Source organism: Vulpes vulpes, unplaced genomic scaffold, assembly GCF_048418805.1.
Source record: "Vulpes vulpes isolate BD-2025 unplaced genomic scaffold, VulVul3 Bu000000706, whole genome shotgun sequence".
NCBI lineage: Eukaryota > Metazoa > Chordata > Mammalia > Carnivora > Canidae > Vulpes > Vulpes vulpes.
In genome coordinates, this window is record NW_027325693.1 from 64,234 (window position 1) to 81,872 (window position 17,639).

The window sequence follows — 17,639 nt, forward strand, 5'->3', positions numbered from 1 at the left end:
GAATGTTCTTGCTTCTTGAGGTAGCTATCAGCTGTCACCTTGGGAATGCTTTTGCTGCATCCCAAATGTTTTGGACCATTGTGTTTCATTTTCATTTGTTTCCATGTCCTTTTGAATTATTTGTTTGGTTTCTTGGTTGACCCATTCATTGTTTGGTAGCATGTTCTTTAACATAGAGTATTTGTGGTTTTTCTAATTTTTTTCTTGTAGTTGACTTCTGGTTTCATAGTTTAAGGTCAGAAAAGATGCATGGTATGACTTTGATTTTTTTGAACTTGTTGAAGGTTTATTTATGGCCTACTCTCCGATCTGTTCTGGAGAATGTTCTGTGTGTACTTGAAAAGAATGTATACTCTGCTGTTTCAGTATGGAATGATCCAGTGTGTCATTCAAACTCACTATTTCCTTATTGATTTTCTGTTTGGATTATCTGTCCATTGATGTACGTACACTGTTAAAGTCTCCCACTATTTTGTATCACTATCAGTTAGTTCCTTTATGTTTGTTATTACTGTTTTATGTATGTGGGTGTTTCCATATTGGGTGCATTCATATTTATAATTATTATATCTTCTTATTGGAATGTCCCCTTTATTATTATATAGTGTTCTTCTTGATCCCTTTTTACACACTCTATTTTAAAGTCTATTTTGTCCAATATAAATATTGTTACTCTAGCTTTCTTTGGACATCTTTTCACATGGTAGATATTTCTCTATCCCCTCACTTTTAATCTGCAGGTGTCGTTAGATCTGAAATGAGTCTCTTTTAGGTATCATATGGATGAGTCTTATTTTTTATCCACTTTGTCACCCTATGTCTGTTTTTTCATTCTTTGTCTTTTGATTAGGGTGTTTCATCCATTTACTTTCCAAGTAATTATTGATAGACGTGTATTTATTTGCCATTTTGTTATTTGTCTGTGGTCGTTTCTGTTTGTAGTTTTTCTCTGATCCTTTCCTCTCTTTCTCTCTTTCATGGGTTGCTCTTTCTTTAGTGATATATTCAGATTTCTTACTCTTTTAATTTTTTTTTTGATTTGTTGTTGCCATTTGGTTTATATATGACATCCTGCATATAACAGTCTTTATTAAGCTGATTGTTGCTTAATTTTGAACTCATTTTTACTCCGATCCACATTTCAGATAGTTGGTATCATATTTTACATCCTTTTATCTTGTGCTTTTATTTGTATTTTTACATAACAGTTTTGCTTTCTTTTTCTTTCGAGCTTCTGTTTCTCTTAGTCTTACTTACAGTTTTGTTTTTCACTCACAGAGTCCCCCATAACATTTCGTGGAGGACTAGTTTAATGGTTATGAATTCTTTTAATTTTTATTTGTCTGGAAAACTCTTTATCTCTCCTTCTATTGTGAATGACAGTTTTGCCAGTAAGACTATTCCTGGCTGCAGATTTTTCCCTTTCAGCGCTTTGGCTATATCAGGCCACTTTCTTCTGGCCTACCAGGTTTCTGATGAAATATCAGCTGATGGCCTTATAGGGTTTCCTTTATATGCAACTGTCTTCTTTTCTCTTGCAACCTTTAACATTCTTTATCACTTTTATTTCCACTTTAGTTACTGTGTCTTGGTGTGGACATCCTTACATTGAATTTGTTGGGGATCTCTGTACCTCCTGAATCTGTATCTCTGTTTCCTTCCCCAGCTTTGGAAAGTTTCCAGCAGTTATTTCTTCAAACACATTTTCTGCCTCCCTTTCTCTCTCTTCTTCTGGAATCCCTATAAAATGGATGTTAATACACTTGATGGAGTCACTAAGTTCTCTACATCTATTCTCATTATGCAGTATTTGTTTGTTGCTCACGTGGTCAGCTTGATGCTTTGCATTACTTTATCATCCAGGTCACTGATACATTTCTCCATTTCCTGTATCCTACTATTTATTTCATCTAATGTATTTTTAGTTTCATTTATGGAGTTCTTCATCTTTGATATGTTATTTTTTATCTCTTTCTCAAGGGTCCCATGGATGCTGTCTATGGTTTTCTGAAGTCTAGTGAGTATCTTTATCATCATTGCTTTAAATTTTCTATATGGCATATTAATTCTGTTTTGCTTAGATCTCCTGCTGTGATTTTGTCCTGTTCTTTCATGTGGGTCATATTTCTTTGTATCCTCATTTTTCTACCTCTCTGTGTCTCTTTCTCTGTGTGAGGAAAGTCAGTTATATCTTCTGCTCTTGAAAGTAGTGGCTTTATGAAGAAGAGGTCCTGCAGTGCCCTGCAGTCCAGTGTCTTCTGTTCACCTGAAACTGGCACTTTAGCGGAGTCTTCTATGTTGTTTTCTTGCATCCTTGTGCTGTATCTTAGTCATTTTTCCTTTCAGTCCAGAGGTCTTTACTGATTCTCTGCCTGTTGTGAGCTATGCTTGCTCTCTGTGATGTTAGTGAGACACAGGTAGGCCAGTTCAGGGGGGGCATGACTGAAGAATTGCAGGGAGTGAGTTGGTAGTGTTAGCAAAATTGTAGTGAGCACTAGTCTTATGTGAGATCCCCCCACCCCCGTAGGCCAGTGGTCACTCAGGGCACAGCACACTGTGGTGGTAGTGGTGGCTGAGGATGCCCTGTCTGTATACAAGGTGAATGGGCAAGATGCCTGTGTGGGATTAGCAAAGTTTGCTCTGAGCCACTATTTCTGGGTTGGAGATCTGAAGTGTGGTGGCTGAAGTGTGGTACCAAGCACTGGGGTGGTGATTGGGCAGGGTGCACACAGTATTAACAAAATTTGCCCAGAGTCGAAGGTTGAAGCCAGAAGGCTTGGAGTGGGTGCATCTTCAGGAGAATTCGTGGGTGCGGTACACTGCTAGTAGGTTAGGTAGCAACTGTCTGTGCTGCAGCACCTCCTGCAGGTGGCTCTGTGTTTATGTTGGTTAGAGGAGGAGCAAAATGGCGCCTACCAATTCCTTTGTTCTTGGAGAAGTCCTCCAATACACTCTGAAATGAGTATAAACAGATCTCCCTCCCCTTTGCCCCTGGTTTGTGCAAACTGTTGCTTATATGTTGCCTGTCTGTGGCTTGTTCTCTCTTTAAGGGTAGGAACTCATTATTACTTGTCTTCCCAGCTTTCTCAGTCCTGAGTCAGCTAATTTTTAAAGAACCAGGCCCCCTGGTTATACAAACTCAAAGATTTGGCCCCTCTGGTTTTCAAAGCCAGACATTACGGGGATTCATTTTCCCCTGGTAGGCTCCCTGGCATTTTCCCTTTTCAGTGCCCACAGGTCCCTCCCTCCTGCAGGCAGCTCCTGATCACCATTTCTACCCTTCCTAACCTCTCCAATGTGGCTTCTCTACACTAGTTGAGAAGTTTGTTATGCCAGTCTTAGCATCACTCTCTGGTTCATTTACTCAGCTAGTTGTAAACATGGGATGAGGTGAGCTTAGAGTCCTACTACTCAACTGTCTTCCCAAGCCTTTTCCTCTCATGTATTCTTTCTTGGAAAGTTGCATTTATATATACATTTTCTAAATCTAGCTTACTTTCTTATTTCTTCTGTCCTCCCTGTGTTGTACTTTTTCACCTCTATCTATAGAAACAATGTCAAGGCATGTTCTCAGGTGCCTGTTCATTAACAGCTCTGCAGGTGATGCTCCTAGAGAGGTCTTATGTGTTGTGATGTTCTCACACAAACTATGTTAAGTTTTGATCAGTGATTATGAGGTTTTTTTTAATTTTTATTTCTTTACGATAGTCACAGAGAGAGAGAGAGAGGCAGAGACACAGGCAGAGGGAGAAGCAGGCTCCACGCACTGGGATCCCGACGTGGGATTCGATCCCGGGTCTCCGGGATTGTGCCCTGGGCCAAAGGCAGGCTTCAAACTGTTGCTCCACCCAGGGATTCCAGTGATTATGAGTTTTAATTGCGTTTAGGTAACTGGAGGTTTGGTAAATAGGCCTCACTTTGAAATGCTAAATTGGAGCAGGGAATCTTAAAACCAAGGAATCCCCTAACTTCTTGTGCTTTATTTTTGCATGTTAATTCCTGAAGAAGAAAAACTGGTAGGTCGATAAGATGTTTATACAAGCCTGAAAATGTGAATATGACTATTACTTTAATTTTTTATGAGCATGATATTTACTGATGTGTGTGTGTGTGTGTGTGTTGCCTTGCAAACTTAATCTTTAACAAATAGTCCCAGGAGCATGGAGACAGAGGGGAAGGCGTATTTATATTTTGGTCAAGTTTGCTTAGCTAGTATGATTCAGAATTTGGATTCAAATACGGGCAGTCTGACTCCTATGCAGTCTCAAGTAGGACTGATTTGGAAATTCTGGGTCTTCTGTTATATATAAATATAGGCCCTTGCCATAGAAATAAACATAATTTGTTTCTTTTAACTTAAGTATTTTCATTTTTTTCAACATTTAGACTTCTTCACATCAAGGTTCTTAGTGACTGCTTGGCACTCATTTTATAGTATATTTTATAATTTCTTACTGTTTCCCTTGCTAGTAACTGTCTCTCTGCCTTTGCAGACAGATTACTCAGGACAAAGCACCTCTTTTTGCCTCGTCAAACTCTCTCACTGTAGTTTTCTTTTTCATGTATGTTGGAAGAAGAGAAAAGAACAGATATTGCTTTTCCTTGAGATAAAATTATGCCTCTTTCTTTCTTCATTTCTTCCGTACTCCTTCTTATTGACTTTCTTAGGAAGAATTGCTGAGTCCATTGATAAGTTATTTTTGTTTTAGCATTCAGTACCCTATTGCTATTTGAGATGGTTTGAGAATAGTGACTTAAGGTAGTCAAGAAAATTTATTTAATACAACTTTCTGTAATTTATTTTTAAATAAAGTATTATTTCTGTCTCTGAAGTTGGTTTTGACTACTTAAAAATGCTAATGCAGTTGCCCCTTGAATCATATTGAAGTTAGGGACACCAATCTCCTGCACAGTTAGAAGCTCACAACTTTTGACTATCCAAAAACTTAACTGTTGATTAGAAGCCTTACTGATAACATAAACAGTCAATTACATATATTTTATGTGTTACATGTATTCTGTACTGTATAATAAATAGCTAAATTAGTTTAAAGGAATGGGTCAGAAGGTCAGAACCTGACAAGATGTTAATTTGTCCAAATTTTACCAAGCAGGTTTCCAATATTCAAGTTCATTTGTCAGGACTGAGAAGGACTCTTTTGGGCTACAATGTAAAATACTTGCATATGTGAATTATGTAAAGATTCTAAAAAGTTTGGCTTCTGATCTTATATTTCCAGAATTTGAATAGATTTTAGGGAATGATATTGGTAAAAAAAAAAATTTAGTGTTTTTATTTTTTTTTAATTTATTTATTTATGATAGACAAAGAGAGAGAGAGAGAGGCAGAGACATTGGCAGAGGGAGAAGCAGGCTCCATGCACCGGGGGCCCGACATGGGATTCGATCCCAGGTCTCCAGGATTGGGCCCTGGACCAAAGGCAGGTGCTAAACCGCTGCACCACCCAGGGATCCCAATTAGTGTTTTTAGATTAGAAGTAGGGTGTAAGGGATTTTGCTGTTGCACTTAGAAAAGTTTAACTGGATGGTAAAAAACTGAAATATTCATAAACATCATATTTCAGGAGCTATCTTCCCCTTAAAAGGCATACTCTGTTAAGGTCAGTTAGTAGTTCTTACTACCTCTGTTGTTACCTAAATTTGATGTACCCTGATGGCCCCAGGCTTTCACTTGATGATCAGGTGTGGATTGACCTTTAGAAACCACAGCTTTATGCAATGATTTGGTTTCTTATAGATCAATATTAGTTTCTGTTTCTATATAACTTTGAGGTAGCTCTTTGAGGGATCCCAGGACTAGGTGAGGCTTCATGTATGATGACAAGGCAGTCTAATTAGGGTACTCTTATATTACCTAAAGTTACAAATTTAGGTTGTAATTGTAGGGACTGCTATGAAAAAAAAAAAAGAAAGAAAGAAAAGAAAAGAAAAGAAAACAAGCAAACAAAATCCTTGAGGAAACTGAGATTCTAGCTTTCTAGCTTGTAAAAATACTATTTCAATATTTCTGTGCATATCCGTTCTAAAAATAAACTCAAGTCAGCATAGTAAGGCCCTGTCATTCACAAGCATGGTAAATTGAAGAGATACAAAAGAGAAAAGGCATAGTTCTTTACCTCAAGTTTTCAAAAATTTGGGTTTTTCTTTGTTCTTGGTAGCTCCTTGATTGGATTTCGACACTAAGTTTCTGGCCTTGTTTAAAAACAAAGCAAAAAGACAAAAAAAAAAGTGGAGAAAAAAGGGAAAGAAAGAAAAGCGGAAGAAGAAAAGAAAAGGAGAGAGGGAGGAAGAAAGGGAAGGAAATAGAAGAAAGGAAAAGATTAAAAACAAGTAAGAGGTGTATTCACATATACCTGAAAGTTGGTTGTGCTTGCAGAAAAGACAGGTATAAAATATACTCCAATTACATCTGCTTAATTTTGAGCACAGCATAAAGAATAGACTTCTCTAGTTATTTAGTGATGAGCTTAATAAGAAAATGCATTGTTTACTTGCACAATAAAGTTTTAATAACTTAGGAGAGTGTACTGGTAATTTAGAGAAAAAGCAAATCTCATTAAAATCTGTTTTTAATAGAATTATCATGTACTTAAAATTAGATGATAGATTATCATCTTCACTAGTTTTGTTTTAAGTAAGAATTGTATACAACCAAAATATCAGTGAAATTTATTCTCGGAGACCATAGGAAAACCAAGTCAATATCTCCATAGCTACATCATATTGATCATTCATTTGATTTAGGGAGAAAGAAGACAAATATGTTAGTGAAAGAGAGACAAATGAGTAGTATGCCTGGCTAATTCCTGACTCATTTACAAGGGAAGCTAATGCAACTCTCTTACTTATTTATGGGAAATGTGATAGATCTGCTTGTATAATTTATGCCTTCTCTTAGACTTTATGTACCCCACTAATTGTCTCCCTTTCTTTTCTACACTTTTTGCTTAGGTATTTGGTACGATTGCACTTTTGGAAATTTGTTTGTTTTTGATTTGTTTTGTTTTAGGATGTTACTATCAATCTTTCACATATATCTAAACAGCATGCCTATGAATAAAACCTCATTTTTAGTCTTAATATTTGAAAATTACTTGAGAGGTAATATAAGGAAAAAGTTAAATATTCACCCATATATGTCACTATGGTTTCAACATTTTACTTAAAATTGCATAATCGAAGCCTATCACTATATTTTGCTCCAAAGTGTTAAAAATAGCAAATTGATTGCTTTAAATGGATTTTTCTTTATCTTGGAACTTTGGTGCAATAAATTATTTTATGTAATGTTAATTTGGACTGGAATTGTAAATCACAGTTTTCTGAGTTAAATACATTTTAAAACTTTAGTTTTAAATTTCAGGATGCATGAATAATATTCTAAAGTTTCTGGTATTAACATACACACACACAACTCTTGAAACTTTATAGACATCAAAAGTATGCTTTAAAAAATTTAAATGTAAATAAGTTCAAAATATATAGATTGAATTCCTTTGAAATACATTTGTGTTTAAAATTTAATATGAGTAATACGTAGTTTGAATGTGTCTTGGGTTTGCCTAGTACAAACATTTGAATTATCTTATTGAACTGAACTTAGCGCTTGTAACTAGGAAAGAATATGAAAATATAACTTCTAAATCCATTGAAATAAATGCACAGTTAGCACAAATTTCTAAGAAATTCACATGAAATATAATTTATATTTTTGGTGAAAGTTACCTACACCAGTGCTTCTCAAACTTTATTGTACATATATGATTTGCCTGGAGAATTTGATAAAAACAGAATCTAATTTAGAATGTGTGAGATAGGACCTGATAGTCTGCATTTCTAAGGTGCCTCCTAGGTCTTGATGCCACTGATGTTCCATAAACCATGCTTAGGGTGGCAAGAATATTGTTCAGAGACCACAGTAGAGAGGTATTTTTTATTCTTTGTCTTAAAACTTCAAGAAAAATGTTTCTTTTGCATGATCTGATATGTGGAGTATATATTCTGAATCCTTCCTTCTAGACTTCAATTCAGAAAGTTTTAGAGATGGCATCCTTTGAAAGTCTAGAAGCAATGTACATGCACGGAGAAAATGCCCATGTCTATACTTTTCAAGACCAAAAACAAGATAACAAAGTAGAGGCAAAAAGTGTAGAGTTAATCTGATGATAGATTTTGAATTTAGGAGGCAATTGACCAGCATAATTAAAATAGCTGTCAGACATGGGCACAGGTTTCAACTTCAAGTATATTTAAGCAAAGTGTAAACATTAAGAGAGTCATGGTAGTGGTTCCAGCCATATTAGAAATAAATTTTAACAGTACCTCAGCAGAACTAAACTTGACAGGGAGACAGAACAGGCTTTGAAATTTTATGTTTTTGGTTATTCACAATCATAATTATTCTTAGGTCACACAATCATTTTAATAGGTATGTTAAGTATGAAGTGATTGTCGGATATTGTTACATCTTATTAAGATATAAGATTTTTGCATTTTTTGCTTTGTCATTTGATTTAATGAAGATACTAAATATAGAAAGATCTTAATACAAAGATTCTTGTTAAGAATGATGAGAATTTTCCACTTATGATACCTAACCAAAAATAATGCGTTCAATAAATTTAACTGAATTATAGTTCTATATTTACATTTATTGATTGGTCAAGTTAACCAAGACATACTGGGCCCTTTTGCCTATGGTCAGTTGACTGTATCAGTTAATAGAGATTCACTGGCAGTAGAGCTTAAGTAGAGGATGATTTTTAAAAAAAGAAAAATAATTGATTTTGCACATAAGAAATCTGGCAGTAAGTGAACATCAGTAACCAAGGTAGCAAGATGGGTGACCTTGGAAGATGGCTAGCTGGCCAGTTCTTAGTGATAGCAAACAACAGAAACAACAACAAGAATAACAATAACATTGGCAGTACCATTTTTAGATCTATTAGATATAGCAATATACAAGCATTTTAATATTCTATTATATAATTCCCACCAGGAACATATGAGTTAAGTATTATTATTTACTGTGAAAAAGAAAAAGAAGAAGAAAGAAAGAAAGAAAGAAAGAAAGAAAGAAAGAAAGAAAGAAAGAAGAGAAGGAAAGAAAGGAAAGAAAGAAAGGAAAGAAGAGGGATCCCTGGGTGGCGCAGGGGCTTAGCGCCTACCTTTGGCCCAGGGTGCGATCCTGGAGACCCGGGATCAAATCCCACGTCGGGGGAAGCAGAGCCTGCTTCTCCCTCTGCCTGTGTCTCTGCCTTCTCTCTTTCTCTCTGTGTGTGACTATCATGAATAAATAAATAAAATATTTAAAAAAAGAAAGAAAGAAGAAAGAGAAAAGGGAAAGAAAAGAAAGAAAAAGAAGAAAAGAGAAAAAGGCATCAAGTAGAATTAGTGATCTTGCCAAGTCAAGGGAATCCTAGTCAGTTGGAATACATAGCAGATCTGGGATTTGAACTCAGCTGAGTAAGATTCCAAAGCCTTTTTCTATTTATTTGTTTTACATCGTGGACTCCAGTGTCTTAAAAGCCAGAGCATAGTAAGTCTTTTATCATTTTATTTTAGACATACATTTGAACCAAAGCTGATGTACTATTTTTTTTTTTACAAAACAAAACAAAACAAAACAAAACAACAAAGCCTAGGAATAGAAACTCTCAGACTAACAATTACATCTGAAACACTAATATGAAAAAATAAGACCATAAAAGGTAACAGAAAAATGCTATAGGATGTCAAAAAAAAAAAAAAAAAAACAACCTAAGAAATACAGTTTGAAAGAATACTTAATGAGGCATTTTCAATATTTTTAAGATTCCCTATCCTGTTCATTAGATTTCAAACTAAAATTAGATTGACACAATTAAACATTACTGAGTAATTATAATGAGGAAGTGTCTTTGGACTATTGATACTTCCACATCATCATATAAAAATATGGTTTCTGGGATCCCTGGGTGGCGCAGCGGTTTGGCGCCTGCCTTTGGCCCAGGGCGCGATCCTGGAGACCCGCGATCGAATCCCACGTCAGGCTCCCGGTGCATGGAGCCTGCTTCTGCCTCTGCCTGTGTCTCTGCCTCTCTCTCTCTCTCTCTCTGTATGACTATCATAAATAAATAATAAAAATAAAAAAATAAAAATATGGTTTCTTAGGATGGGTAGAGTATTGCAGCATTGAGGAACACAGGCTCTGGATTTTGTTTGCTCAGGTACAACTTAGGGCTTTGCAAACAAGCAAATGAATTTATCTATCCCTCAGTTTTTCCTCTTAATGAATAGAAGATTCACAGTACCCAGCTCAAAGGATGTTTTAAAAATTAAGTAGGGGCAACCCGGGTGGCTCAGTGGTTTAGCGCTGCCTTCAGCCCAGGGCGTGGTCCTGGAGACCCGGGCTTGAGTCCCATGTCAGGCTGCCTACATGGAGCCTGCTTCTCCTCTGCCTGTGTCTCTGCCTTTCTCTCTCTCTCTCTCCTCTCATGAATAAATAAATAAATAAATAAATAAATAAATAAATAAATAAATAAATACTTAAAAAAAATAGGACAGGTACTTGCTCATCCAGTTGGCCCATAGTAAATGCACAATGAAATTATTTAGTTGTTTTTGTAATTGCATTTTAACTTGCTTATACAATAAAGCTCAGACTGCTTACCATGACACACAACTCCTGTATTGATCTCTACTTACAACATAATCTTCAAGGCGCCTGGGTGGTGCAATGGGTTAAGCATGCAACTCTTGGTTTCCACTTAGATCTTGATTTCAGTGTCCTTTTCTCCGGGTTGTGAGATCTAGCCCCACCGCAGGCATGCTCAGCATGGAGTTTACATGAGATTGTCTGTCTCCCTCTCCCTCTGCCCCTCCTGCTAGTGTTCTCTCTCTCTCTCTCAAAATCAGTCTTTTTAAAAAACCGACATAATATTCTGCCCTTATGAGTTATTTTGCATTTTTATGTTCCTTTGCAACAATACCCTCTCACGTCTTTTCTTTCTATTTGGGATGGCCTTTCTTTCTTTTTTCACTCTACAGACATCTACTCATTCTTTACCAGACTTAGATGCAACTTCTTAGTAATACTTCTGCATATTGTCTATAACTGCTTGAATTTTAATTTCTTCTCCTCTGTACCCACAGTATTGTATTTATCTCAATTATGATAGCTATTTAGAAAACTAAAATTTTGTCATGTTGGAAAAATAACATGGCAAGGATTTCCTTTTTTTTTTTTTTTTTCAATTAATTTAAGGCCAATGATAAAGTCGCCAACCTATTTTTCATAGTCCTTTACAATAGATAAATTCAGGTCACCAAAAGAGTAGATACATTGAGGATATAGAGGATATAAAGGATTTTTTCTGAGCTTTATTTAGTTCTTGATTTATTCTTATACAAGGCCTACCATATCTAAATTGGAAAGATTTTTTTCCAAAAGTCTCTGTGAAATCTAAAGTATACCTACTAAATATGTCTTAATTGCATGTTGTCTGTATTCTGTAGAAAGAGTAGAAAACTAGCATAAAATAGGTCAAGTTGATGTCTTTTAGCAGAATTCTTTAAAGAAAAAACTACACTTACAGCCAAATTTTCCATAGTATATGAGTTCATTTACTATGTAGATGAAAACCCACAAAAAAGCTCTGTACCATGTTTTTGTTGTTGTTAAATCCTCTTTGTGGTATTATATTTTTATAAGAGGTTGTGCCACATAAAGAGTAATGTTCTCCTTCAAAATGCCATAAAATGTAATGTTTGTAAGGCACATAAATACTAAAATAGAGTCAAAACAAAAGGACACTTTAATTAGGGTGGTGGTGATAGAAATTACTGTATAGAATTAGAAGTTTCTTATCACACATAAATTGACATAATTTATTATTTATTATTGGCTTGAAGGGAAAAATGTGATTTTTTGTTTTCTTAGTGAATGAAGAGAGAGGAAAGTCTCAGTACTTCTTCTAATAGGTTTTCTAGACTCAAATTGCAAAATGCAGTCTTGAGATGAATGATAGATCACTGGAATAGGTGTCTTGTTATACTGCAAACTAACCGTTTGACATTAATAATGAAATGTTGAAGATGCTATTTAACCTGGTTTCTATACACCATAGTGTTAACTGATACACAAGAAGTTGTGCTAATTTGCAGAATTATTTTAATGATGTTTTTGTATTTTGGATGCCCAGTTCACCATCTAACTATCATTTTTACTTTTCATCTGGCTGGAAAATAAAGGAAAATTTCAGTGAAATTATGTAGCATTTATTGACGCATCTCTAATTTACATGTCAATATTGGGAATGTGGACTTGCTTACTGATGTATGTAAGTTTACCACATATGGTTTAAAATTGTTGAAACTAGATTAAATTCACAAAATTTTGAATTATAAGTTTTTTATTTTTAATACCACATGTCCTCTCGAATTTCTTATTTCCTTGAGATTTGCTATTTTTTCAAGATTTTATGCTTTTGTCCCTGAAGAAAACCAAGTTATTTATAATGTCAAAGTCTCTCCTGTTGGGGGAAAAATATGCAACAAATATGCATGTTCTTTAGGCTCATTGCTACTACTCTTTCACCCTCTCTTCCACTGGCCTATGTCATTGCAAAAGAGATTTTGGTCTCTTATGTCTCCATCTCCTATTTCCCTAACAGTAGTATTTCATCTCCAGGTAGAAAATATGACTATGACTCCATTGTAGTATATTTTCAAAAGTAGATAATATGTAAGTAGTTTTCTCTAACATTTTCTGTTTCTTCTATTTTTTTATTTCTTTATTTTTTTTGTTTTTTTTTGTTTCTTCTATTTTTTGCGCAATAATTTTTATTCCTATTTCCATCTCATTTTTTCACTAAAATTACGTTTGTTATTGATGTTTTTTTTTTAATTAACTTTTATTGGTGTTCAATTTACCAACATACAGAAAAACACCCAGTGCTCATCCCGTCAAGTGTCCACCTCAGTGCCCGTCACCCATTCCCCTCCAACACCCGCCCTCCTCCCCTTCCACCACCCCTAGTTCGTTTCCCCGAGTTAGGAGTCTTTATGTTCTGTCTCCCTTCCCGATATTTCCCAACATTTCTTTTCCCTTCCTTTATATTCCCTTTCACTATTATTCATATTCCCCAAATGAATGAGAACATACACTGTTTGTCCTTCTCCGATTGACTTATTTCACTCAGCATAATACCCTCCAGTTCCATCCACGTTGAAGCAAATGGTGGGTATTTGTCGTTTCTAATTGCTGAGTAATATTCCATTGTATACATAAACCACATCTTCTTTATCCATTCATCTTTCGATGGACACCGAGGCTCCTTCCACAGTTTGGCTATTGTGGCCATTGCTGATAGAAACATCGGGGTGCAGGTGTCCTGACGTTTCATTGCATCTGAATCTTTGGGGTAAATCCCCAACAGTGCAATTGCTGGGTCGTAGGGCAGGTCTATTTTTAACTCTTTGAGGAACCTCCACACAGTTTTCCAGAGTGGCTGCACCAGTTCACATTCCCACCAACAGTGTAAGAGGGTTCCCTTTTCTCCGCATCCTCTCCAACATTTGTTGTTTCCTGCCTTGTTAATTTTCCCCATTCTCACTGGTGTGAGGTGGTATCTCATTGTGGTTTTGATTTGTATTTCCCTGATGGCAAGTGATGCAGAGCATTTTCTCATGTGCTTGTTGGCCATGTCCATGTCTTCCTCTGTGAGATTTCTCTTCATGTCTTTTGCCCATTTCATGATTGGATTGTTTGTTTCTTTGGTGTTGAGTTTAATAAGTTCTTTATAGATTTTGGAAACTAGCCCTTTATCTGATATGTCATTTGCAAATATCTTCTCCCATTCTGTAGGTTGTCTTTTAGTTTTGTTGACTGTATCCTTTGCTGTGCAAAAGCTTCTTATCTTGATGAAGTCCCAATAGTTCATTTTTGCTTTTGTTTCTTTTGCCTTTGTGGATGTATCTTGCAAGAAGTTACTGTGGCCAAGTTCAAAAAGGGTGTTGCCTGTGTTCTCCTCTAGGATTTTGATGGACTCTTGTCTCACATTTAGATCTCTCATCCATTTTGAGTTGATCTTTGTGTATGGTGAAAGAGAGTGGTCCAGTTTCATTCTTCTGCATGTGGATGTCCAATTTTCCCAGCACCATTTATTGAAGAGACTGTCTTTCTTCCAATGGATAGTCTTTCCTCCTTTATCGAATATTAGATGACCGTACATTTCAGGGTCCACTTCTGGGTTCTCTATTCTGTTCCATTGATCTATGTGTCTGTTTTTGTGCCAGTACCACACTGTCTTGATGACCACAGCTTTGTAGTACAACCTGAAATCTGGCATTGTGATGCCCCCAGCTATGGTTTTCTTTTTTAAAATTCCCCTGGCTATTCGGGGTCTTTTCTGATTCCACACAAATCTTAAAATAATTTGTTCTAACTCTCTGAAGAAAGTCCATGGTATTTTGATAGGGATTGCATTAAACGTATAAATTGCCCTGGGTAACATTGACATTTTTACAATATTAATTCTGCCAATCCATGAGCATGGAATATTTTTCCATCTCTTTGTGTCTTCCTCAATTTCTTTCAGAAGTGTTCTATAGTTTTTAGGGTATAGATCTTTTACCTCTTTGGTTAGGTTTATTCCTAGGTATCTTATGCTTTTGGGTGCAATTGTAAATGGGATTGACTCCTTAATTTCTCTTTCTTCAGTCTCATTGTTAGTGTATAGAAATGCCATTGATTTCTGGGCATTGATTTTGTATCCTGCCACGCTACCAAATTGCTGTATGAGTTCTAGCAATCTTGTGTTATTGATGTTGATATCAGATGATACATATTAGAAGATGATGAATGTTGGAGTTTTTTCAGTGGATATTTTATTAATGTACATATTAATTGAGTATTAAGTTATTCATAATTTTCTGTGTAAATTTTCTACATGCAGTATGACCCACATGAGGAAAAGGTAAGTTTAATTTTTTGACACTATCTATGGAAATTTTCAAAATGGCCAAGTCTTTAATACTAACTTGAGGAATTTATATTTTAATGATTGTCCTTCCTTTTATATTTTACTCTACCTCATATCTTTGCTTTGTGTTTTTATGTTTTACAAATAGAGTATGGTATTTATTAATCAGTCTTGTTTTGTTTAAGAGAGAGTGTATAATGGGGGAGAGGGACAAAGAGAGAGAGTGAGAGAGAGACAAGGAGAGAATTCTAAGCAGTCTCCACACCCATAATGGAGCCTGATATGGAGCTTGATTTCATGACTCTGAGATCATGACCTGAGCTGAAACCAAGAGTTGGAGGCTTAAATGACTGAGCCACCCAGATGCCCCGGTTTGTCAGTTTTTATTCATAAACTCTACCATCTCCTCCGGTGTTACTTCTATCTTTATCTCATAAGTTATGTACTCTTATAGTCAACCAATTACAAAGACCATGATTCTCATTTTAAAGTGCTAAATACCGTGCTTCCATAACTAAAATGTCAAAACCTTGTTGTTTTCCCCTGTGCTCTAATTCATCTTTTTTAAGTTTTCCTGATTCTATTCAAATGCAATATAAAATGTGACTTTATTAGACTATCTCATATATTGAGTATATCTTTGCTAAAGTTTAGTTATGCTAACTTCTCTCTCCATTACTATGTATTCGTAAAGCAGGATATAATTTTAGTTTTCAATAAAATGTTTAGGGAAATAAACCAAAACTTAAGGAATTTGTGTGTACATTAAAATCTTGCATATTAAACTTTTTGATTAGATTATTTTAGCTAGTTTTGCAATAGTATTCTGGATGCCCCTTATAAAACTTTCCTTAAGTTGGTGTTTTTATATTATACAAATAAAACCATTATAGAAAAAAGTGTTTTTAATTTCCTATATATTAAGATGGAAGAGATATTATTAAATGCGGATGAGAAGATGGGAGATAAGGCAAAAAGAGTTATTCAAAAAGTAGAGGTCCAACTTTGCAATATTTACCATTTAAATGAGAAAGTTTGTAATACGAGTCACCAGACACAGTGTTGACTGGCATTGCTTATTACTAAGTAATAATTCCAGTCAACAATACATAGTTTCTATGGCCTTTTCCAGGTGCTATTCTCTTGAGTGTTACGCTGGGCCCTGCAGGCAGCCATACTGAGATGGTTGGCAGTTAGGACAGCTCCATTAATGATGTGAAAGAGGGACGCCTGGTGGCTCAGTGGTTGAGCATCTGCCTTCAGCTCAGGGAGTGATCCCAGGTCTGGGAATCAACTCCCACATCAAGCTTGCTGCATGGAACCTGCTTCTCCCTCTTCCTATGTCTCTGCCTCTCTCTCTCTGTCTCTCATGTATAAATAAATAAAATCGTTAAAAAATAAAAATAAGAAAAATAACAATGTGAGATAGAAAGGAAAGAATATTTTGAAAAATAAGAGAAATAACAATGTGAGAGAGAAAGGAAAGAATATTTTGGCACACTGCCCAAGTTTCTTAGGAATGACTATTTAAATATTAAATTATTGTTTACATCAATTTATTTTTGTCTTTCTGGTACCAAGGGGATATTTCTTAGCAAAGTGTCCCCAGTTACAAATACCAGTTCCCCCTCTCATGATATAGTTTCAATTTTTTTTCCATTTTCCACATCTGTAAGCAAAACCACTATTTTTCCCAATCCCTATGTTTACAGATGAGACCTGGCAAGTGATTTCTGCCCAGAGGAATGTTGGTGAAAATGCTTTGTGCCACATGCATGCTCCACCATATAATCCCTCACCCTCTCTCAGGTGTTCTCTTACCCACACTCCTAGACATGAAGGACTGAGAAAAAAGTTGTGTGAGGGAAAGAGCCTAGATTCTAAGGGCACTGTGTAGAATAAGCTTGCCTACCATACACCTGATCAAAAATATCTGCAATGGATTTGCTTGAAAGAAATAAAATTCATGTATTACACTAAGACATTTGGGATTGGTTTATTTTATTAAAACAATATCTAACACCATGTCTCAGGAGGTGGTAGCAGTGAAAACTAGGCCTTCTACTCTGTTTGACCTGTGTCGGAGAGTGGTGTCCCACCCCCACCCACCCCACCCCCCTGCCCATGTCACAAGCCCAGTACATCAAGGCATCTTACCTTGGCTCAGTATGTATTACGTTGAGAAGACTGAGGAAATAGACTTCAAGAAAGGCCACTCTGCTTAGGCTATTTGATGCTCACTCTGATATGAGCTGATAAAGATTAGGCCTTCAGTTTGGTTATAACACAAATCAGAGAAGGGCAGAAATCACAGTGAATGATAGAATCAAGATTCATAGAAGTCTTGTCATAGCTGGAGCAATGGAAAACTCTAACAAGAGGAATTTAATAGAGATAAACCAACTCTTCACACATGCCCTCTACATAGCAGGTGAAGGGTCTTGCCTTAGTAGCAGATTGTTTGAAAAGACTTAGGAGATTTAGTTCACAATATGCTGAAGCAATCTCACAGTGACTGTGACATAAACTTGTGAACTAGGGATGCCTGCTGGCTCAGCGGGTTTAGCACCTGCCTTCGGCCCGGGGCATGATCCTGGAGACCCAGGATCGAGTCCCACGTTGGGCTCCCTGTGTGGAGCCTGCTTCTCCCTCTGC

General features: G+C 36.1%; 1 long non-coding RNA gene across 4 annotated transcripts in view; it reads left to right on the top strand.

Moving 5' to 3' along the window:
- LOC140596650 (uncharacterized) overlaps positions 1–17,639 on the top strand; it is a 76,497-nt gene that overhangs the window by 11,504 nt on the left and 47,354 nt on the right. For 3 of the 4 annotated variants that reach the window (XR_011998545.1, XR_011998546.1, XR_011998543.1), the window contains exon 2: positions 1,981–2,017. The exons of the other annotated variant lie outside the window; for it this stretch is intronic. This is a non-coding gene — a long non-coding RNA (uncharacterized lncRNA). The remainder of the gene's footprint in view (positions 1–1,980; positions 2,018–17,639) is intronic. 4 annotated transcript variants of the gene reach the window in all.